Below are 25,092 nucleotides of genomic sequence, written 5' to 3'. Positions count from 1 at the left end.
CTACAGCTTGCTCACTGGGGTTATTAATACAATTATCATTTAATAATTTTTACACACTATTAAAAATCGTATTTTATCTAAATTACACAATGATGATTAATCGACTTTATAGACATTACAGTTTTATCATCTGTTAATGCTGATATTCTGTAAAGCTGCTTTGAAACGATGTGTGTTGTGAAAGGCGCTATACAAATAAAATTGACTTGACTTGACTTGACAGAAATACCTTGTTGTTGAGAGATGTCAATGGAGAATGGCCAGACTGGTTTGAGCTGACAGAAGGCTATGGTAACTCAGATAACCAGTCTTTACAATTGTAGTGAGCACAATATCATCTCAGAATGCACAATGTGTCGAATCTTGAGATGGATGGGCTACAACAGCAGAAGAAAATGTCAGGCACATTATTAGGACAATAGTCATCCAAGAGTATATTGCTCTGGGCTCCCAATTATTTTTAGAAATACAATATAGAAATTGTTGTGGGCCCCTTGAATCATTACCACCTTTCCAGTACTGGCCCTACATAATGAATGACATTAGGGGGCCTCCCTTCCAGAGGTTCAGTATAGAGTTTTTCAGGTTGGTGTCCAAAACCCAATAGAAAATTTGCATTTTCATCCCTAAGGAATTTCCTATGGGTTTTAAAATGGAAGTTTTAGATTTATTATTTTAATAAGGACAATGCTTAAATTACTTGAGGAGACTTTGTTTTTAAAAAGTGCATTTGACAGATGTCTTATGTTTGGGTGAGATTAAATGTGGGTAGCCTAGCTCATTAACACTCTGGGGGGAAGTGCTGCAAAGAAAGGGGTTTGAAGGTGTGTGCTGTACAGGGTAAATTTGGGTCTGGGACTATATTGATTATCTTGTCAAGTGATGATGTAAAGTGAATGCAGAAAATTATTTTTATTCTGTTGCTCCGGTGCACTAGACTAGGGAAACCTGTCCCATATCCCCAATCACTTTAGACTTGAGTAGTGTGTGCCCTGCAAGGTTGGTTGGGTGGGATGCAGGGCGGGGCTGCTAGTTAACCCCAGGGAATCACTTGCAGCTAAAAGTATGGTGTTCACTGCAAGGTGGTCTATGGAATGCAGGGCGAGCCCTTGGTAAGAGTGTTCACATTAGCAGAACAACAGATATTTCCCTAAACTTAAGGATTTAAAATGCTCTTTAAACTTGAACTTATCAGAATTACCATTTCTGAATTGAACTCTGTACAATTGGTTTCCCAAAGAAACTGATCAAAGTTGTCCCTTAAGAGTGTCAAAACATGTTTTGGCAGGGCGGAGGGCGGGGCCGGGTTGTGATCCTACACACCCGGTCCCGTATCAGGCTAATCAAGCCTCCTGAGAAGGATAAAGGTTGACTGCAGAGGATCGTGCGGGAGAGAGAGATCGTTTACGGACATGTCCATCATGTGTGTGTTAGTCTTTTGTTTAAGTTTTATATTAAACTATAATTTATATTGACAAGCCGGTTCTCGCCTCCTCCTTTCCATTGAATGCTTTACACTGGTGTCAAAGCCCGGGAAGGAGGAGGGATACCCGTCGCGGAGCCCTCAACACTGCCGTCCACCCAGGGGAGCGCCGCTGCCATCCACCGGGGGAGGGAGTAGACCGACCGCCCAGACGCGGTGAACGGCCTCAGTCCGCGAGGCGAGTGGGGACTGGACTTCCCGACCGCCTGGAGCGATGGAGCCGCTGCCAGGGGCGGAGGAGAGCCCTGCCATCCCCCAGAAATGTGGAGGGGTCGATGGAAGACCGCCGTCCGCGAGGGGAGGAGGGAAGTGTCTCCCGACCGCCTGGAGTGGTAGGGCCGCTGCCAGAGGCGGAGGAGAGTCCCCACGAGTCGCCGAGAACGCAGAGGGGCATTCTTTCCGCCGGGGGTCGTGAGTCTGACTCCGGTCTGCCCGGGGAGAAGCGGCTGTCGTCTGCCTGAGAGGGTGGAGTAGTGATCAAGGACCATGCGACGGTGTATCGGCAAGTAGGTTTTTTTTTTTTCTTCTCTCTCTCCTCTCTCACTGCTGCTCTGTGTTGGCCTTTTCCCTCTCTTTTAAATTTGACAGTGTTTTTTTGGGGGGGTACTACACTGTTACAGGAAGTACCCCCCCAGAAGTACCTCTTGTCCCCTCCCTCGTCCAGGTAGACGGGGATGACCTGTCAGCAGATGGGGCTTAGGGCACGCCCTCCCCCAGGGAAAGGGGGGGGGGGGTACGTCATCCTGGGGGCTCCCCAGCCTGAGAGAACGAGGGAGGAATGTGGCAGGGCGGAGGGCGGGGCCGGGTCATGATCCTACACACCCGGTCCCGTATTAGGCTAATCAAGCCTCCCGGGAGGGATAAAGGTCGACTGTAGAGGATTGTGCGGGAGAGAGAGATCGTTTACGGACATGTCCGTCATGTGTGTGTGTTTGTCTTTTGTTTAAGTTTTATATTAAACTATTATTTATATTGACAAGCCAGTTCTCGCCTCCGCCTTTCCATTGATTGCGTTACACATGTTTTATCTGAACAGCCAGCCAAGAAGAAGGTACAGAAGAGCAGCACAAGTAGTAGGAAATAACTTCATAAACTCAGTGTTCCGGACCGCTTCATTTACAAGAAAACAAGAAAGAGTGGTGAATTTTTTGAAAACATTTGAACACAACATAATTACACATATAAACAAGAAAAGTTTATAAAGAGTCATTTTGATAATTTGCACACAGCTTCCGTTAACATTTACAACCAAAGTTCATTGTAAAAGTTCACTGTTGATACTAGCATCATTATTTTGATAATTACTTCAGCAGAGTGTATTTTTGATTTTAAAGAAATAAAAATTGTCACCATTTTCTCATTTTGTTCCAAATTACCATATTGTTCCAATTATTTAAGCTTTTATTTTTTTGTTCAATGCCATTATTTGAAATGATTTCTCCATCAGTGTCAAACCTAACCCAATCCAAGATTTTCAGTCAATGACGACTTACAGTTCGGTCTGTTTCTCACACAAAGCTATTGTATGCCTTTAAAAGACTTGGCATATCATAAGGTCTACATTTATGATGAGTTTTTTTACATGCTTTTATTTTTTGTCCTTTTTGGAGCTCGAAAGCCGTAGTCACTTTAAACTTTCCTTGTGTTTTCATTTTTGGGTGAACTATTTCTTTGAGATCAGCACGAGGAGAATGAAGACCAAAGGAAAATCATCTTTTGAAGTGTTACATTTGAAAAACATAGAACATTTTAAAGTATGTTTAGTTATATTAATAAAATACACAAAAATTGGGTGGATTCATGCGTCTGTTGATCATTAGTCATATTTTGCACAGATGTAGCAGAGTCCAGCCCTAGTAGTAAGTAAGTAAGACTGCTCTCGAGGGTCCAGCATCTGGTCTGGCCGGTTAGTTGGCTGAGGTGTAAGAGTGTACTTCTCTAAAAACACCAGATCACTGGATGACCATGTGTTTGGTCAAAGTCTTTGGTCAAAACATTTTGTGTGTGTGAAATTGGGTGAGGAAGGGCGGTGCGTTTTTATGATAAGCATTGCATGTTAAAGTTTAATGGGGGAATTCATTATGAATGAATTGTGGTTGGTAAAAGCATTGCTTATTTACACGTGCTGGTTCACTAAAGGAATTATGCATATCAGGCATTTTCGGCACACGCACCTGCCGTTGACTGTGCTAAAGGGTATTACAAAGAAACCATAGTGTGCATGCATCCGTTGCACAAAGTACACTTTGATTTTCAACATGCTGCAATGTCTTGCGCACAGCGCAAACTTCATCATCAACAGAGAATACCCAAAAGTGTTTTTTCAGACACTTGGACAATCCGTACATCTTTGTGTGTTGTTGGCACATACACCTGCCATTGACTTTACTAAAAGAGTATCGCAAAGTAGTCATGGCGTACACGCATGGAACACGTCCGTATGGCATCATGGTTAAAAGATTATACAGTGAAAGGCTGAGTCCTTGACGCTGCATGAGACTTAGCGGCACATGGAAAGAGGTGTAGGTCTGGTTATGTAGCTGTGTTGGGTTGGTTGGGATCCTCAAACAAACTGAAATGTTTTGACAGAGCCCCAGTGTTTAAACTTATCTGAGAAATCATTCTACAAATGGTTTATTTATAGTTAATTCTGCATATTAAGCTGGTATATAGGAAAATATTTAAACTTTGAAAAAATTACATCACCTTCAGTTTAAAGTTTGAATGTACTTCACCTGAATGCGTTCTGAAATGCAACTTGAGGTTGGTCTTCCCCCTGAACTCTTTCTTGCACACTTGACACTGATGCACTACTGAAAGTGTGTCTTTGTCTTTACAACAACAGTGTGATTGTGAAGTCAAACTGGGTGAATGTTTACATGCCTTCGCCAGATCTTTTCTCCCAGGTGAATACTTTTATAATGGACAGTCAGGTGATCGGCCTTCACACTGATGTGCTCTCTCCCCTACAAATAATATAGGACTCTAGTATCATACATGAACTTGATCACTCAAAAATGGGCAATTTATTTGGAATTTAGAGAATTTAGTTTAAGAGGGGAACAGTAAAAATAAAAAAAATGAATTTTGGTCTTTAGTCAAAAAATGAAATCTATTCTTATACTAAAAAGTACCTGTGTGAATTTTTTTGTGTTTCTTGAGATGGCCATGGCGAATGAAAGTTTTGCCACATTCCTCACATTCATAGCTTGTCGTCATGGTGAACAGGAAGATGGAGCCTGAAAAAGAGCTCATAACTCTCTTTCTGAACGTTTAACGCTGTAAAATGTTACTCCCAATCATGTAATGTTGATGAAATGTTTTGCTTTGTGCATGTCAATTGCTATCTCACATAAATATATTTAAATATATAAGGCATTTCATCAGAAAAACAATGCTAGTGAAGATTATCAATATCATCAGGTTAAAGCTAAATGTTATCATCATAGTAAATTAAAAGATTCCTGTTTAATTCCTGTTGTGTACAGGGAGAACTTAAGCTTAGAAGCGATCCAATTTAAAGATTTTGTCACATTGTTTATTCGCTCAGAAATCGGTTTGCTGATGGTAACAGTGTTTCATCTTACATACAGTAGTTAAAACTTTAACAGACCTGTATGAGCTGCCATGACGGAATCTTTGTCCACAGATGCTGCACAAGTAAGGCTTTTCTCCACTATGGATCCTCAGATGTTCCCTAAAGGTTGTCCTAAAAATGTGTTCATGGATTAAATGAGGACAGCTTGAATTTAAATACAACATCCAACCGATACTTTCACAGTATTTACAAAACACCGGCCCAAAGCATAAGCGAAGTAAGCGGCTGCTTAGGACCCCGTAGCCACCAGGGGGCCCCCAAGAGCACATGAAATGACAGCTTGATTTTGTTTTTGTGATATACTGTCAATGAATGGACAATGGTAAATTTACAAAAACGCAATATTTATGTTAACGGGCTGCAGGATGCAAGCACATTCAGACAGCAAAACAGCAATGTCACAAAAAAGGACATCTCTGGTGCAGAGAAAAGGAAAAAGAAGAAAACAGAAGGATGAGATAAACAGCAAGATAAAGGTATGTTAAATAGCTAGGCCTTGTTATGAGCTAACATTAGCTGGCTAGTTAGTTAACATAGCCTTTGTAGCATATCTTCTTTTTTAGGAAAGTTTGATTAAACATCCGTAAATAGCCTTGACATCTTAATATATTATAGTACAACATATTACTTAGCTAGTTTTAGATTAACGTTTTTGTCTTCTGTGTAAAAATAACTTTCCTGGGTATATATTTTTGTAATAAAAATAAGCTTCTGTTCCATAAACTTGGTACTGATAACAACTTAACATTATTTACATTAGTCTACCATTTTGGGGTCTTTGCTATTATATTCCAATATCATTATGCCTCAGTTAGCTAGTTATAGATTAAGAGTTGTTGTTTTAGGAGTACAGATGACTTGCTGCTGTGTATAATAATTTGTGTTGAGAAAATAACATTCTGATCTGTCAAATATGTACTCTTATGAAACTTCCCTATGAGCACTGTTGACATATTTTGGAGGTGGGGCACAACCAACACCACCTGCCCCAAGTGCCAGTGCTACAGCTGATGATGATTTTTCAACAATACCAGATCAATATATTTATATGGATAAACCATGCCTTTTGTGAGACCTTTTTTTGTTTTTGACAGACAGTTGCATTACCTTCTAATATGACATCTAACATGGCTAGCTTTTATTATTTTATATATCTTTCATCAGGTGCATCCACTGCAGGCGAGGAGCACTTCCCAGCACGTGCATCCACTGATCCTACTGTTCCTTCCATGTCTGTTTCAACCTCAGCGGATGTGGCAAGTTAATAGCACAGCAGCCTTTGTATTTGCTCAGTTACTGTAGAATATCCTGAGATTATTATTTCTAATTATAATTATTAATGTAATTTCCTTATAGGTCCTTCTACTTCTGTGGTCATTGGGATCGATGTCACATCTACCCCCTTAGCAACTTCCAGCCTACACCATGGCTCAGCAGCTCCTCCAGTTGACCCAGCTGAGTTGTCATCTCTCCGGTCCGACTCAGAAAGGACTGATCTGGTAAGCAGAGGGCCACTCCCTATAAAGGAAAACTTCACATTCCCTGAAAAACCTGATGGCCGAAGCTTCCACTACCACTACACCTACAGAAAATAAATGAATGGGGAATAATGTAAGTGGAGCTGGCTCACTTATTCAAAAAGAAATTATGCAGTCTGCAGCTTCTGCTGCAAATTGTTCTCTAGGAAGTCCACAAAACTGGTAACAGGCTTGATTGGTGGAGTGCTGCAGAGATGGTTGTTCTTCTGAAAGGTTCTCCTCTCTCAGTGTGACCATCACCTCCCTGGTCACCTCCCTTACTAAGGCCTGTGACAGGGCGGAGGGCAGGGCCAGGTCGGGTCGTGATTATACACACTCAATTAGCCCTTATCAGGCTAATTGAGCCTCGGAGAGGGATAAAGGCTGATTGCGGATGGTGGTGCGGGAGAGAGAGAGATCGTTTACAGACATGTCCATCAAGTGTGTGGTTGTATCTTTTAGTTTTTAATTAAAATATTATTTATATCGTCAAGCCAGTTCTCGCCTCCTCCTTTCCATTGAACTGCATTACACTGGTGCCGAAATCCGGGAAGGAGGAGGGATAAGCCACTACCGCCCACCCCAACGGAGCAGCCGCGGCCGTCTGCCGAGGGACGAGGAGCCTGGAAGTGGAGGAACGGCCGACCGCGAGGGGAGAAGGGGCTCCTAACTGACCGCCTGGAGCAGTCAGGGTCGCTGCCAGGGGCGGAGGAGTCCCCTACCAGCCGCTGAAATGCGGCGGGGTTTGAGACTGCCGATCGCGAGTGGGGAGGGGCTCGCTGCCGACCGCCTGGAGCGGGAAAACCGCTGCCAGGGGCTGGAGGACTGCCTCCAATCTGCCCGGGGAGGCGCAGCTGTCATCCGTTAGAGGGTGGAGGAGTGGCCGGGGACCAAGCTACAGCGTATCAGAGAACTGGGTTTTCTCTCTCGTTTAAATTTTAGTGTTTTTTTGGGGGAGTACTACACTGTTACAGGAAGTGTATTCCATTTTGGAATAAGGCTGTAACATAACAAAATGTAGAAATAATTAAGCGCTGTGAATACTTTCCGGATGCACTGTATATATGTTTTGTTTTTCTGTGTTATATATGTGAATAAATAAAAAAAAAATACAAAAAAAAAAAAAATAATAAATGTAAAAATTATTTTGGGTGAAGTGGTGACTGATGACTGTGGACTTTATGCAATATACAGTCATTATTATCTCATTTGATCTGTTCCAGTTTAGCTGTTTTACCTTTTTTTCAGTGAAGGCAGCTATATTGTTTCATACACAAAGATCCATTTGCACTGTGTAAGAAAAATAATCTTGATATTATAAAGACAATGTTATTAATTTGATGATTTTGTTGTATTTCTTGTAAGGGAAAAACTAGATATGTATACTGTATGTGTTGGGTTTGTATGTTAAACATATATGTTTAATTAACCTCACCAATAACTAACAGCCCAACATTTTTCGCAGACTGCTTAGTGGCCCTTGCGGTCCCCTTGGAGTTCACAGACCCCAGTTTGAAAACCCATGGTATAATTTAAGACTGTCAACAAGGGTTGAATTTCCAAGCAGTTATTACATCTTGTTTCTTTTCTGCTTTAGGAGTTTGCAGTGAGGAGAATATTAATGACTGTGATATGATCACATGCATGAATGGTGGAGTGTGTGAGAATCAGAATGGAAATTACAAATGCCATTGTTCTCAAGAGAGCCAAAAAGGTCCCCTCTACGGAGGGCCAAACCGTACGGTAGTGCTGATGGGCTGTGAACTCCACTGGTGCCAGAATGGTGGCACTTGCTATCCATAATGGAGCAAAGGAAGACATAGATACAGCTGGAACAAAGTGCCAGACGTCCACCACCTTCTCATTTGAGAAGAATGGGTTTATGCAGATCCAGACCAACCTCAGAAATGCTTTCGAACCTTTGAATTTTAACTCTTGAGTTTTCGCACATTGCAGGCAGCAGCTACATTGCCCCAATGCCACGTTGAAGATCAGCTTCTCATGCTGGAGTTAGTGGATGGGCAACTAAGGCATACATTACAGAGAGTCCAGGACAATAAAGTGATTCTACTAAAGCTCCCATTGACAGTTTCCGATGGGCAGTGGCACACAGCGAAGGACTCATTGTACAACAGTATGCTTTAACTGAGTCTTAAAGACCCATCTTGCCCTGGGAACACATGTGACATGGAAGTACAGGTAGAGAAAGTAGAACCCGAATTAGGTTCGTGTCTGTCTGAGTTGACTGTGATCCAGAACATTTACATTGGTGGAACAGGAGAGCATGAGAATGCTTCACAATTCCTGGGATGTATGCGAGACGTGTGGCTGGATTCACATGTGGTATTGCCGGGTTCAGGGCCCAGGGCTCCAATTAAGCAGTTCAATGTGAAACAGGGCTGCAGGGAAGGGGACAGCTGCAAGGAAAACCCATGTCAGAACAGAGGCCGATGTGTCAAGACAGGATGGAGGAGATTCAGCTTTGAATGTCATCAACCTTATGAGGGTGAACATTGTCTAGATGGTATGATCGTTTATTAACTTCTATATTAAATGAGTTCTGAGGTAGATTGCATGTAGAATGAACAGAACCATATACAGCGTGGCCCCAAAAAGTATTTTGAGACTAAAGCCACTCTAAGAATTACATTTATTAATTTACTATAATGGCAATATATCAAAACAAAAGTTTATAAAATGTATTTTATATATTGGTAACACATTGTAATGTTTACATTTTGTATTTAATTTATTATAAATATTTTAAGTTATTATAAAAGCATTTTGCAAATCTTTATCTTTAACTTTACATTGTAATATGAACAGCAGGTGCATTTTTTTGTCTCAGTTTGAGTTGGAGATGACTGAATGTAAAGACTTGTGTTTCTGTAAGCAAATCACATGATTATTCAGGAACTGCCCTGGGCAGTGTTTCCCAAAAGCATTGTAAACTTAAGAAGGTCATAGACACCATTGGCTTGCAATGATTTTGGGAAACACAACCCAGACTGATTCAGTCGTTCATTTAGTGAAGGATTTGCCAGACTGGTCATGATTCTTTTTCCTTCGAAGTACCATTTAAAGACATAATTTATGCCATTTGGAACACAGGGCTAATAAGTCAACATCAGAGTAATTTGTTTGTAGTGCAGCCAATGAACACAACTATATAGAAAGTACACACTCTTTTTATCACATTCATTTCAGACTGCAAGCTCACAACTCAGGTAAAATATCAATTCTTTGTGTGGCGCTGAAGATTCAGTAATGGAAGAGTGCCGCTGCAACAGCATTGCTGGACACTTTGGAGTAAATTATTACAGGATTTTACATTTTTGGCTGAGCTATCGCAGTGAATACTAAATTAAATCCTATATATCTTTTGCTTTATCAATTAAACTGTTTTGATTAAATATTTTGCTTGAGAAGTGTGCTTGCAGTATCTTTGTTTAAAATACACACCGCTTGGTTTGATATTTTGTTATATATTGCATTGAAGTTCTCACATTTTTAAGTGAGGCTTAAATGGGGCCACTGTAGGTTGTGCTATTTAAATTCATATTTAAAGTGCTCCTAGATAAAACAAGATAAGCCGTAAACATTAAAAATGAGCGTTCATCTTCCTGGACACCATTTTTCTTTAAAACAACGTCATTGATAACACTGCTTAGGCAAAGCGTTTATTGAACTCTGGTCTCTACTAAATGGAGATTGACCGATAACCAGTTTAACTGGTATTTTTTGGTAATATTTATATTTTTCTACATCCCTTTAAGAAGAAAAGTATAAATATTACCAAAAAATACCAGTTAAACAGATTATCGGTTAATCTCCATTTACTAGACACACTTAATAATCAAAACAAGCAAGTACCAACCCCCATCAATGGAAACATGGATATTCAAGCTGCAAATTTAGTGCTTTTTTACATTTAACACCATTTGTTACATTTGCACCTTCAACAATTTTTCATACTGTATGTTCTTTTCTGTTGCACCTTCCTCTAACACTGTGGGTTATTTTTGCATATCTTATCAGAGTATGTCACTGCAAGGTTTGGAAATTAAGATTTGAAGAGCTACGCTATGTTCTCAGTAGAAGAGACCCCAGGTGACAGTATTACAGTGTCCATGTTTGTCCGTACATCCCGATCCCAGGGGCTGCTGCTGGTCCTCTCCAACAGTACCAGTAAATATCTTCATGTATGGCTAGAGGTTGGAAAGGTTAAAGTTCAAATAAACAACTTTGAAAGTCTGCTTGGAAAAGAAACAGTCAGCGATGGTCACTTTCATCTCATATCTGTGCTTGTGGAAACCGGACCAGCGTGCATCACTGGCCTTCGGGGGCTACTTCAAGGGCTGCATCCAAGACCTGCGTTTAAACTCCAGATGCCTGACGTTCTACCCCATCAGTGTCCCAGTGAGCTCCTACAGGCTCGAGAGCTTAGTAGAATTAGATTGGGTTCAGTGATATCAAGATGATCGCTATAAATGTTAATTGTCAACTTTGAGTTTGATCCTGAGTTCATGCTTAATCCTGAAGCGTGGGATATACATATATAGATACTTTATAGTGTATGAAATGTCACTTTACTCACAGCTGATTGGTTGAGCATCAGTTATATAACCCAGAATAAAACCTGCTCGAAGCAGGTTAGCCATGTAGCATACGTTGATTTGGCGATTAACATAAGTAAAACTGACCCATCTTTTTGAGAGCGAAAAAACAGAATTTGTTCAAATTAATCTCAAACTTAACTGAGTAGCCACTGAAACTGGCTTTTTGCAAAAGGCCTCAGGTCCAGTTTGCTGTTTATTTGGGCCAAGAATCATCCACTTAGACAAGGAAAAGATTGTTCAACCAATATGTAAAGAGACCAACCACAGTTTGTTTTAAGATGTCCCATTTATCTGAAATGCTTGAACCAGAAAAATAGACCTGTGAGAAAAAAACAAGTCATAATAATAAATGTGAAATCAAAATAAATCATGTTGGCTTGTACAAATCATACAACTTTTACTCCCAAAGAGAAAAATAAACAAAGCAACAAAACATTTTATTGTGATTTTAATAAATGTATCCCCTAAACCAAACCTGAACCTAAATATAAATTCTAAATTGTCACCCAAACCCTAAACATAAAGACTATTTAAATAGAAAAATACATATGTGTACCACAGAAGAAAACATCGGGAATAGAAGCATATAACAGGCCATTAACATACACTTATCATTTGTATTGCATAAATATATATGTTTACTGACATATCTTTTGTTAAAATAAAGTGTATGTTTGGAGGATTGTATTTGAAGCCGGTATCAGTTTGACATTTTTTTGTCGATTGTTTGATCTCTATGGGAATAAAAGTCGCAGGAGCCAAGTTGTACAACATTTTACGATTTCACCGTCTCAAATGAATTGTTGTCATGACTCATGAGATTATGTTGGGCAAAAACATGTCAGTGTCAGTATGTATGGAGAAAAGTTTTTTTTTAATTGTTGAATTCTTAGCAAAGTACCACAGAGCAAGATCCACCAATCAGAGAAGCTGCTGGCCTCCCCACACCCTCAATTAACTTTGCAGTTGCATTATCAAGAAGATTTTTTGTAGATGTTTGAATATTTTGTAACTTTACATTTATTGTACTTTGATACTGAAAGAATTTATAATTGTTTCCACATTAATCCGGATACATTTGAAAACAACATTTTCAAAACACTCCGTCCACACTACCGTATTCAAGGGTACCGTGATCAGGTCATGCTGCAGCGAGGGTCTCCCATCCAGTGTAACGTGATACCTTATATGTCAACCATTTTAATTTTGTCATTGTCACTGATTTGATCATTCACAATGTTCACAATTCCAGACTTTTCCACAGACCCCTTGGCTTTTTAAAATAGGTTTTGAGAAACACTGCTATAACTGATTAAAATGCCATAAACTTTATGTGAAATTAAAGGGCAGCAGTGTCCTCTTCTAGTTTTCACAATTCACAAATTAATAAAAAAAATTATATGACAACTGCACTCTGTAATAATTATTGTGAGTATCTCTTCTAGAACAATCCATGTTTGAATGGTGGTGTGTGCTACTCCATGTGGGATGATTTCACCTGCAGCTGCCCACCCAATACAGCAGGACCACGATGTGAGGAAATCAAGTGGTGTGTGCTGTCTCCATGTCCCTCCACTGCCATATGTCAAGTACAGAGTCAGGGTTTTGAATGTAAGTATTACTAAGTGTGTAAATGTCACAAGAGCAGTTGTCATTGTTTTAACTCTTACAGTTTTTCAGAGTACGAATGGGGTTGGTTTATAAACAGCAGTTCAGTTCAGTTGTGTAATTGATAATTGTGATGTGTAGCTATACTAATGCTGGGGATTTATGAAAGCCTTCAAAGATTATCCTTTGTTGGATTTAGCACACCACACGTGTTTCTGCCCTGAGACAGTGTATTGGAGCTTGTTAATGACATAAACATATGTTGCAGGGCTCTTTGAGATGGTTAATATGGTTCTCAGAGCATTAGTTTTCACTTCTCAGAGCATCACTTTTGAAGTATGAAAGTGGTTTGGTAATTAATGGGTTCTGACACATAAATACTGTATGGTAGGCAGCATTTGGGATTCAACAATGCAGATTTTAAATCCAATAAATGCAATTAATTTTAAGGTAGCACTTGATACCTGATTACAAACTGCATTATGATTATAATTTTTTTTACAGCAACTTTTACAACAACATCCTGTATTAGTTTTTTTTAAATAATGTACAATTCTGTAGTGGAAGATTTTTGGAACCAACAGGAATTGTGCTAAAATACTCCTACAAAGTATTGAATGGAGAGATAAAATACTTTTATAAATGAGACATTGCAGATTTTGCCATTAATTAATTTCTAAACTTACTAAATATGTAAAAAAAAAAAAAAATTATATATATCTTTTTTTGGTTTGTTATTAGTTTGTCAAAAAACTAAATTATACATAAAATCAAATGACATAAACCCAATTGTTGCGACTTGCATCTTATTACGACTATTACCTGGATAAAGTTCACAAGAATCCTCAAAATATAGAGGGCAGGATCAAGGCACAGGCAACTAGTGTTGGATAAGTTACTTAACAATAGTAATACGCTACAAATTATTTATCTAAAATGTATTTGTGGCAGCGGGGGCGTGGTCAAGCGCCCGTCCGGGAGAGAAAAGCGGTAAGGGCGCTCACACCTGAGCTAAATGATAACTAACACCTGTGTCTAATTTCAGTAACATGAGGAGAGCGGCATAAGAGGGCAGGAGCGAGAGAGCAAGAGAGAGAACCAAGGAAGACTGTCTCTGATGTCTTGTAAAAACTTAAGAATTAAAAAAAACTTACCCCTTAAGTTGACGTTTGTTTCCGTCCCGTCCTTGAGCTATTTCACAGTGGTACCGAAACCCGGGACTATTTTTTTTTTGGTTATGTGATGGAACCAAGTCGCCCCATAGAGTCCTCCCAGCTGGCGGAAATCCTCCAGTCCCTCGCTAATCTCCATCAGGGCCACCAACAAACCCTGCTTGAGCTCCGGCAGGATCAAGATCGGCGGTTCTTCGAGATCATGCGGGCTCAGGCAGAGGACCGACTCACTATCCGGAGCCTCCTCAGCCAGGAGGCTGCGTCAGCCCCAGCCGCGACCCCGGACACCCACGCTACGCTGCCCCCGCCCATGTTACAGAAGATGGGGGTGGCAGATGATCCTGAGGCCTTCCTCGACCTCTTTGAGAGGACGGCTGAAATCTGGGGCTGGCCGCCTGAACAATGGGCAGCCCGGCTAATTCCTCTCCTGTCCGGGGAAGCACAGCTCGCGGCACAACAACTGCCAGCGACGAGCCTCCTGGCTTATTCTGACCTGAAGAGGGCCATTCTGCAGCGGGTTGGTCGGAGCCCGGAAGAGAATCGCCAGCTCTTCTGGAGCATGAAGCTGGAGAAATCCGACCGCCCGTTTGCGTTTGTTCAACGGCTCCGGGACGCTTGTCGGTGGTGGCTGCTCGCGGGGGACCGCGACGTCGAGGGAGTTATCGATCAGGTGGTACTGGAGCAATTTACGCAAAGACTGCCCAGGAGAACGGCGGAATGGGTCCAGTGCCACCGCCCGGCGTCGCTGGAGGCAGCTGTGCAGCTCGCGGAGGACCACCTGGCGGCGATCCCGAGGGCAGATGAGCCCTCCCCCTCTCTCTCTCTCTCCCCTTCCCCTGTGTCTTCCCCTGTTTTTCCCCCTGTTCCCTCTCGCTCTGCTCTCTCCCCAGGGCCCGTTCCTGCCCCCCGCAGGCGTGGAGGATACATCAGGCCAACTTCCCGGCCGTGGGAGAACCCGCCTAACCCTTCCCCGTCCTTCAGCCGCTCTCCTCCTCAGGTGGTGGCGCCCGCCGGCACGGGTGCGGCCGTGGCGCCTGGGCCGGTCTGTTGGAGGTGCGGAGACCCGGACCACTTCCGGGATCAGTGTCCACTGATGGAGGTGGGGACGGTGGTGTGGGTCTCCGATGTCCCGCAGGCTGCCCCCGGTCGGGCTGGAGCGTACCGGGTCCCGGTAAGGATCCAGGGGGGTACATACCAAGCATTGATGGATACCGGCTGTAATCAGACCACCATCCACCAACGCTTGGTTCAACCCGGGGCTTTGGGCACAGCTAAACGGGTGAGGGTGAGGTGTGTGCATGGGGATATTCACAAGTACCCCGTGGTGACTTTAGCAATCAAATTCCGGGGAGAAAAACACAGTGTGGAGGCAGCGGTTAGTTCCCGCCTCACCCATCCGCTAATCTTGGGTACTGATTGGCCGAATTTTAGAAATGTATTAGAGGGAGTTTGTGCGGATGGGTCCTGCATGAAAGTGAAAAGGTGTGTGATGTGCGATGCTTTGGCAGGGAGGCGGGCGGGGCCGTCCTCGGCTGCTCCGAGTGACGAGGGAAGGGGCGAGGGGTCACCCCTCCTCTCAGGGAGTTCCCTGAGGGGACTTCCCCTTGGAGCAGTCGCGGGATGAAACCCTTAAACACGCCTTTGACCAAGTGAGAGTAATCGATGGTCAACAACTCCGGCCGGGTGTCGCCATTTCATATCCGTATTTTTCACTTATTAAAGATCGGTTATATAGAGTGACGCAGGACGCTCAAACAAAGGAGGAGGTGGCACAATTGTTGATTCCACGGAGCCGCCGGGAAATGGTTTTCCAGGCGGCTCACTATAATCCTATGGCCGGTCACCTAGGGGAACGGAAAACACTTTTCCGTCTAATAGCCCGTTTCTATTGGCCGGGCATTGGCGGCGACGTTCGCAGGTGGTGTGCGGCGTGCCGCGAATGTCAGCTGGTAAACCCACCGGCCACCCCAAAAGCGCCTTTGCGCCCCTTCCATTGATCGAGGTTCCCTTCGAGAGAATTGGAATGGACCTCGTCGGGCCATTAGAACGGACGTCACGCGGACATCGCTTTGTGTTAGTCCTGGTGGATTACGCAACGCGGTATCCGGAAGCAGTGCCTCTGAGCAACATCTCAGCACGCAGTGTTGCCGGGGCACTCTTCAAGATAATCTCCGGGTGGGGGTTCGAAAGAAATCCTCACCGATCAAGGCACTACGTTTATGTCACGAACACTTCGCGAACTTTACGAATTGTTGGGCATTAAGTCGATTCGCACTAGCGTGTACCATCCGCAGACGGATGGGCTGGTGGAAACGATTTAATAAAACATTAAAAAATATGATTCGTAAATTCATGCACGAAGACGCTAGGAATTGGGATAAATGGCTGGACCCCCTGTTATTCGCGGTACGAGAGGTTCCGCAAGCCTCCACGGGATTTTCCCCATTTGAGCTGCTATACGGACGACGCCCACGCAGGGTCCTCGACGTCATCCGTGAAACTTGGGAGGAGGGGCCTTCCAATGCCAAAAATGAAATTCAATACGTTCTTGATCTTAGAGCAAAACTCCACACACTGGGGCAATTAACACAGGAGAATTTGCTCCAGGCTCAAGAACGCCAACGCCGGCTGTATGACAGGGGTGCTCAGCTACGGGAATTTGCACCGGGAGATAAAGTACTTGTATTACTCCCAACATCAAGCTCAAAATTACTCGCCAAGTGGCAAGGACCCTTTGAGGTCACACGACGAGTAGGGGACCTCGATTATGAAGTTAAGCGTACCGATAGAGGGGCGCGTCAAATATATCACCTCAACCTCCTGAAATTGTGGAGGGAAGAGGCGGCCTCTGTGACGTTGGCAACGGTAGTTCCGGAGAGGGCGGAGCTCGGACCGGAGGTAAACAAAGCCTGCGATCCTAACACCCGGTTCCTTGTGGAGACCACCTCTCACCACGCCAACTCGCAGAGGTTTCCGAACTACAAAAGGAATTTGCAGACGTGTTCTCTCCTCTACCGGGCCGTACAGACATTATACAACACCACATCGAGACCGAGCCGGGTGTAGTGGTACGTTGCCGCCCTTATCGCTTGCCCGAACATAAAAAGAAAATAGTTCGGGAAGAATTGGACGCGATGCTGGACATGGGAGTAATAGAAGAGTCTCACAGCGATTGGTCCAGCCCGGTCGTCCTTGTTCCCAAGAGTGACGGGTCTGTACGTTTCTGTGTGGATTATAGAAAAGTCAATGCGGTGTCTAAATTTGACGCGTACCCAATGCCCCGTGTTGATGAACTGCTCGATCGGTTAGGTTCTGCTCGGTTTTATTCGACCTTGGATCTAACGAAGGGCTATTGGCAGATCCCCTTGACACCAATATCCCGTGAAAAAACGGCCTTCACCACGCCGTTCGGATTTCACCAATTCGTGACGCTTCCTTTCGGTTTGTTCGGGGCACCAGCCACGTTTCAGCGACTCATGGATCGGATCCTCAGACCGCATACTGCGTACGCCGCTGCTTATCTAGATGATATCATCATTTATAGCAATGATTGGCAGCGGCACTTACAACATCTGAGGGCGTCCTGAGATCGCTGCGCGGGCGGGCTCACGGCAAACCCGAAAAAGTGCTTGCGGTTGAGCGTGTGGAGGTACGGTATCTGGGGTTCCACTTGGGTCATGGCCAGGTGCGTCCCCAAATTGACAAGACCGCGGCGATTGCGACTTGCCCTAGACCCAAGACCAAAAAGGGAGTGAGGCAGTTCCTGGGGCTGGCTGGCTATTACAGACGGTTTGTACCTAATTATTCGGATGTCACCAGCCCGCTGACTGACCTTACTAAAAGGGGGCTCCAGATCCGGTCCAGTGGTCAGAGCAGTGCCAACAGGCGTTTACAGAGATTAAAGCTGCACTTTGTGGGGGCCGCTTTTGCATTCACCTGACTTCTCTCTCCCTTTTGTTTTGCAGACGGACGCTTCAGACAGAGGGCTGGGGGCCGTGCTCTCGCAGGTGGTGGAGGGAGAGGAACGTCCGGTGCTGTACATTAGCCGGAAGCTCTCCTTGAGGGAGACTAAGTACAGCACCGTAGAGAAGGAGTGTTTGGCCATCAAGTGGGCGGTCCTCACCCTCCGATACTACCTGCTGGGGCGGGCCTTCACCCTCTGCTCGGATCATGCCCCACTGCAGTGGCTCCACCGCATGAAAGATACTAACGCTTGGTATCTCGCTCTCCAGCCTTTTAAGTTCAAGGTGGTCCACAGACCGGGGGTGCAGATGGCTGCCGCTGACTTCCTCTCCAGAAATGGGGGGGGAGTGGTAGGCAGGCCGGATGACGCCCCGGCCTGAGTCGGGCGGTGGGGGTATGTGGCAGCGGGGGCGTGGTCAAGCGCCCGTCCGGGAGAGAAAAGCGGTAAGGGCGCTCACACCTGAGCTAAATGATAACTAACACCTGTGTCTAATTTCAGTAACATGAGGAGAGCGGCATAAGAGGGCAGGAGCGAGAGAGCAAGAGAGAGAACCAAGGAAGACTGTCTCTGATGTCTTGTAAAAACTTAAGAATTAAAAAAAACTTACCCCTTAAGTTGACGTTTGTTTCCGTCCCGTCCTTGAGCTATTTCACAGTATTAATTTACTAATTATTTCACTGAAAAAGTAATCACATCATTAATTACTATTAATAAACTCTGGCATGCCAAACAGCCTGGAAAATGTGTCCGGATTCAGATTTTTTGAACCTGGGTGGGAAGACAGGGTGAAATAAGAGATTTAAAAAGTTCCGACCTGGCCTGGCGTGGTGTGAGTCGCTTTGCCTCCTGTTTGCAGGAAAAGTTTTTATGACCGGTCCAAATCAGGAAGTGATGTTTGGCCCACTCTAGCCAGTGTCACCACCCCTATAAGGCTACCTTGACAGCAAGCAGTTCCCTGTTGACAATATCATAGTTGTGTTCACTAGGGGAGAGGCGACAGGAGAGAAAATGGTTGGAGCTTGTCATCAGGGATTGTTGGTTGGGACAGTACAGCCCCCACCCCAACGGTGAGAGGCATTATCTTCAATGATAAAAGGGAGTTCAGGCCGGGCAGGGTCAGCACTGGTGGAAACACAGCCTGAGAAAGCCGAACTGCTTGTGTTTTAGCGACACGCAGTAAATATCGTTCATCGATATCGTGGATTTTCATTATCTTGATAAATATCGATATCAATTTATCGCCCAGCCCTAATATGAATGTGACCATTAGAGATGATAAATCCCAGCAATGAGACTGTGGACAGGTGAAGCCCACACTTTACTACACCTTGAAAAACAGAATGTTCTTCAGGAATCAATGTGGGAATTGTTTGACATGTTGTAAATGTTTGTGGAGGATCTTTGAGAAGAAGAGTGCCATCTAAGTAAACAAAAACAGATTGGCTAAGCATGTCTCTAAGGACATCATCTATGAAATCCTGGAAAACAGCAGAGGCATTAATTAATCCAAAAGTCTTGACCAAATATTCATAATGCCCACAAGGAGTGTGAAATGCGTTTTTTCATTTATCACCATCACAAATGCGGACAAGGTTGTAGGCGTTTCAACTTAGTGAATACTGTTGCTCTCTGAAGTAACTCAAAGGCAGACAACACTAATCATTCCACGATAATCTATGCCAGGACGGAGCCTGCCATCCTTTTTCTTAACAAAAAGAAGCATCTGCAGGTAAGGAATACGGGCGATGAAATCAGAGGCCAAAGCATCACGCATATACTCCTCCATGGCAGCTGTTTCAGGGGCAGAGAGAGAATAAATCTGGCCATGAGTGAGACAGGTCCCAGGTAACAATTCAATGCCACAATCATTGGGTCAATGAAGGGGAAGCAGAACAGCACATGCCTTACAGAAAATCTCCTTAAGATCCAAGTATTCTTGAGAGACTCGATATGTGGTTCCCCATTCAATGACAGAACCAAAAGTCCAGTCAATATGTGGGTTATGTTGAGTCAACCAGGGGTATCCTAGTACCAATGGGAATTCTGTAGAGGAAATAACATGAAACTGAAGAGTCTCCTGATGTTCCCCCACACACAGATGTAAAGGAGGAGTGAGATGAAGGATCTAGCTGGAACTAAGGGGTTGTCCATCAAGGGCAGTGATAGTCACAGGAGGATTGATAGTGGCCTACAGGATCTAGAGTTGGAAGGCTAGATTGACATCAAAGAAGTTACCAGTGGCACCAGAGTGAATGAAAGCCTTCAAAGGATGTTTTCCAACTCCCCAATAAAGTGAGATGGTGAAAAGGACTCCAATTGCCTTGGACTCTGGAGTTGTTGCCTGACTCATCACAGCCCTCCCTTCTCTAGATGAGACTTGTCATTTCCCGCCAGCTCTGGGCAAGTTGGTCTGAAGTACCCAGGTTTCCCGCAATAGAGACAGCACCTCTCCCTCATTCTTCACGCTCTGACTGAGAGAGTCGGGTTCACCCCAACTGCATGGGCTCCTCCGGAGCTGAAGAGAAGCTTGAGGAGAGATCAGTGGATCACAGCAGGACCAGAACTTCAGAGGATGGGTAAGTAGTGGAGTGATGTTCCCTCCTTCTCTCCCTTAGCCGATTTACTGTCCCAGTGGCTCCCAACCCTATTCCTGAAGGTCCCCAACAGTTCACATTTTGGATATCTACCTAATCAAATACACCTGATTCAACTCATTAGCTCATTAGTAGAGACTCTACACCCTGAATTGGGTGTGTCAGTTAAGGGAGATACAAAATGTTCAGTGTTAAGGGGCCTACAGGAATAGGTTTGGGGACCAGTGATCTATCCAGATAGAAAGGTCAGTGAGTGCCTCTATATCTGTCACTTTTTCTCAAGATGCTAGTTCATCCTTGATAGTGTCGGAGAGACCATGCTGAATGGTCGCTGTCAGTGCTTCTGTGTTCCAGTTACTCTCTGCAGCTAGAGTACGGAAGGTTATGGCATACTCAGCTAAGCTCAGGCTCCCATAATGGAGTTGTAAGATTTGCTTTGCTGCATTGCCTCCACTGATTAAGTGTTTGAACACCTTTCACATCTCATCAGTGAAGAGCTGGTAGCTGAATCATGGTGGAGTCTGCTGTTGCCAGATTGCCATAGCCCAGGTTAAAGTCAGCATGGTGATGAGGTAAAAACTTAGATCTGTCTGTTGGAAAATGGTAGGCTGCAGCTTGAAGGTGAAGGAGCATTGTGTGAGGAGGTGGGAGTAGCACAGGGGCGGGCGGGACAAGTCTAGAGTGAAAGTCTTATAGTCTAATCATTGAGCTACCATGTTGTTTGGACCCAAATGCAGACACAAGTCAGGAAGCAGTTTGAAAAAGGCAGCCTTAACTGAACACAAAAAAGTAAACCAAAAAGAAATTGAATGGATGGACACAAGACGTTTTAGGCAAGGTAGTCAGATGCCAGGCTCCAAAAAGGCATAAAAGTATCCACAGTTTAAGGACAAAACATGAGAGTAACCAAAATCCAAAAGCAAAAGAAACTACAAAATACAGAGGGGAGAATCAAGGCACATTCAACAAAGATTGACTTATACAGATCAACTTGAAGACTAAGCAAGTAACAACTGAGAAGACTGGGTTTAAATACAGATTACAAAACTAGGCATAGGTGATCTAAATAATGTTAATCAACTGAGTTGGGAAATGTATTTGAAATACATAGTCCTCTAGAGAACGCACATACTACTGCTTACCAGACGCAATTATTTATAGTTAAAAAGTACTTAAATATTGATCTTTTTCCACACCAAAAGCAATCGTAACGCTTTATAAGATATTCGTTTAACCACTGGAGTCAAATTGATGATGTTTATTCTGATTGTCTGTGCTTTTTGAAGCATCAAAAATCGTGTTACCACCCACATGCGTTATAAGGACCTACTGAGATATTTTTCTAATTTTCTTCAAATGTGTTCTGTTGAAGAAAGGAAGTAATTTGGGATGGCATGAGGGTGAGTAAATAATGAGAGAATTAAAATTTTTGGGTGAACTATCCCTTTAAGATTCATTGCAAAGGCAATTAATCGGCCATCAATAAATTGATCACAATAAACAATCAAAGACTACAGATTTTAGCCTATGACAGTAATTAACAATAATTTACGGACCCATTTTTTCTTAAACACCAAAATCATGCCAAAATAGTACAGTATGTACTCTGCTTAGGGGAAAGAGTAAAGATACTTGTGCATTGATGTCTCTTTCCTGTCTGTTTTGCAGGTGTGGCCAATGTGAGCTTTGGAGGAGACAGCCCCTTAATCACCTATTGTGGCAATGGAAAAACACAGTGATACCTCAGCAGAATTTCAATACATTTCGAACCAGGCAGCAGAATGCTACTCTGCTGTATACAAAGAAGGATTCAAAGTTCATCATCATTTCAATCCAGAATGGCCACCTGCTTTTAGAGCTGCAGGGAAAAAAAGCAACCTACTTCACAAGTGTACAAGGCCTAGATCTGGTTAGTGATGACCAGTGGCACAGAGCAGACTTCAGCATGGAGAGCCCAGCTCTAGATGAATCCCAATGGAGAATGGTTTTGGATGAACACTGGGACAAGCCCACATCTCCTTTTTGGACTCAGGAGATCTGGATTTCCTGCTAGAAGATGTGGACATCTTCTTGGGGGGCTTAGGATCAGATTTTGAGGATAACTTTGCTGGCTGTCTGGGTTTGGTGGAAGTTGGAGGTCTTACATTGCCATATTACAGTGACACAGAGATGAACCTGCCCAAACCCCAGGAAGAACAGTTTCTGCGAACATCTGTCACTTCCCCACCTTGGCTGTTGGGGATCCAATGTCTGTGAACCTGACCCCTGCAAGAAAGGAGGGGTTTCTGAAGATTTGTTCAAACTTTTCAAGTGCCATTGCCCATTTGATTGGGATGGTCAAAGGTGTGAGTTGTGTCAACTATTGCACCTCTAACCCTTGTGTTCATGGAACCTGCAGAGCTGTCTCAGGAGGATACGAGTGAAAATAGGTCTTAAAAGGTATTACATTTTATTAAAAAAACTCAAGCAACCCGGCCTTAGCGTCATAGTGTTGCCGCTCCTTGTGTCAATCTCAATAGATGGATGGATGGATAGACGGACAGATGGATGGATGGATGGATGGAAGGATATATGGATGGATGGATAGATGAATGAATGAATGAATGGATGTATAGATGAATGGATGGATTGTTGATGGATGGAAGGATATATGGTTGGATGGATAGATGAATGAATGAATGAATGAATGGATGCATAGATGAATGGATGGATTGTTGATGGATGGAAGGATATATGGTTGGATGGACAGTTGGATGGATCAAATGATGGTTGGATTGTTGGATGGATGGATGGATGGTTGTGCATTAGCAGACAGACAGTCAACACTGTACAGTATATACATGTAATACAATAAAAACAAGACAATGGTCCTTTGCATAATGCATTACTGATTTTCTTTCTCGGGTGTGAGATGGATGTGGACGAATGTGCATCTAACCCCTGCCTTAAAGAGGCTTCTGCCGTAACCTGATCAACAGGTTCCATTGTGTATGTGAGATGAGCTTTGCAGGGGATCACTGTCAGATAGACGTCAGTGATTTCTACATCTATGTGTTCCTGCTGCTGTGGCAGAACATCTTCCAGCTGTTGTCATATCTCATCCTGCATTTAGATCATGACCCAGAGATTGAATGGAATGCTGCCAATGATGACAACTTTTTCTTGGACACTGTAAGATGTGGGTTGATGATGAATTGACACAAAACACAAAGGCCTTTAACATTTATTAGAGGTCATTATGGGTGATGATAATTGTATGTTTTCAACACCAAGACAACCACATATTCAGGATTGGTGTGGACCAAATGTAAATATTTTTTTCATTGAAAACTCATATAAGTCGATCACTAATCTAAATTTTATGGTCTGTGGTGGTTACAGTCCTGTTCAGCATCTGATAATGAAGCACTATAGATTGTTGCTGCTCAATGACAATTAAAAGAAAATTACAGTTATTCTAGAGCATTCTGGAAAACTGGTGGTTCGCAACCCAAATTTGAGTCACAAGTGTGTTCTGATAAGTTGTAGGACAGCAGGGAAAAGGAGCAATGCTAAATGAAAATAATTAAATACCACCAACCACATAAGTGTACATTGGTGTAGGATCACATAATAAATAGGCATGTCAACTTTTAAAATGGATGTAAAAATTCTTCTAAATGCTTTTTTAAAAATCCTTTGTTGTTAACGTCAAAAGCTGGGTGTCTAATAAAACTATTTTCAGTCTTTTTATATTTTGGTCACTTTGTTTAAGATTGCCAAATTATGCGTAATTTAGATATAGACAGATTGGGGAAACATTAAAGGAATAGTTCGGAAAATTGTGTAATAATTTACTCCAAGATGTATCTGAGTTTCTTTCTTCATCAAAACAGAATTTAAGAACAATGCAAGTGAATGTACTCAACGGTCCAAAATGCATATTTAGTCAACAAATAACAGTCGACAAATAAAGTTCTTCTGAACCCAAACGATTTATTATTTTTAAAAACAATACCTAATACTTTTAAACTACAAATGTTCACTTCCGTACATATTTGTGACCCACGCTCATGAGAGGGATGACGTAAGCTCAAATGAAGCTTATTGTTTACAATTCTATATATAGTAATATAATTATTTATGTATTATAAATATTATATATCTAATGTATAATTCTTACAATACTTATTCATATACACAATATATTCAGCTTTAAAACAACTTAAGCATACTCGTATATAAACTGCCGTTCAAAAGTAATGAGGCTGAAAATTCAGCTTGGCATCACAGGAGTAAATTACATTTTAAAATACATTAAAATAGAAAACAGTTATTTTAAATTGTAATAATATATTACGATATTACTTTTTTTTTAAAACGATGGATGAAACTGAATCAAGAGAACAGATTTTACAATTAATAGGGTGTTCGTTACTAACTTTATCCAGCTCCAATCCTTGCCTAATCTGTTAGTTATCCGATAACATCCCTTATCTCCTAATTTAATGAGTAATACTCAACTATAAGGTTTTAATTTACAAGTTATTTTTATTTA

General features: G+C 42.8%; 1 pseudogene; it reads left to right on the top strand.

The window, feature by feature from the left end:
- The first annotated feature begins 8,270 nt into the window (after positions 1-8,270).
- LOC127649671 (protein crumbs homolog 1-like) lies at positions 8,271-22,978 on the top strand (annotated as a pseudogene).
- Positions 22,979-25,092: the final 2,114 nt, after the last annotated feature.

Source organism: Xyrauchen texanus, chromosome 9 (genome assembly GCF_025860055.1).
Source record: "Xyrauchen texanus isolate HMW12.3.18 chromosome 9, RBS_HiC_50CHRs, whole genome shotgun sequence".
Classification (NCBI taxonomy): Eukaryota; Metazoa; Chordata; class Actinopteri; order Cypriniformes; family Catostomidae; genus Xyrauchen; species Xyrauchen texanus.
The sequence above is the reverse complement of the archived record's forward strand: the minus strand, read 5'-3'. Positions and strand labels throughout refer to the sequence as shown.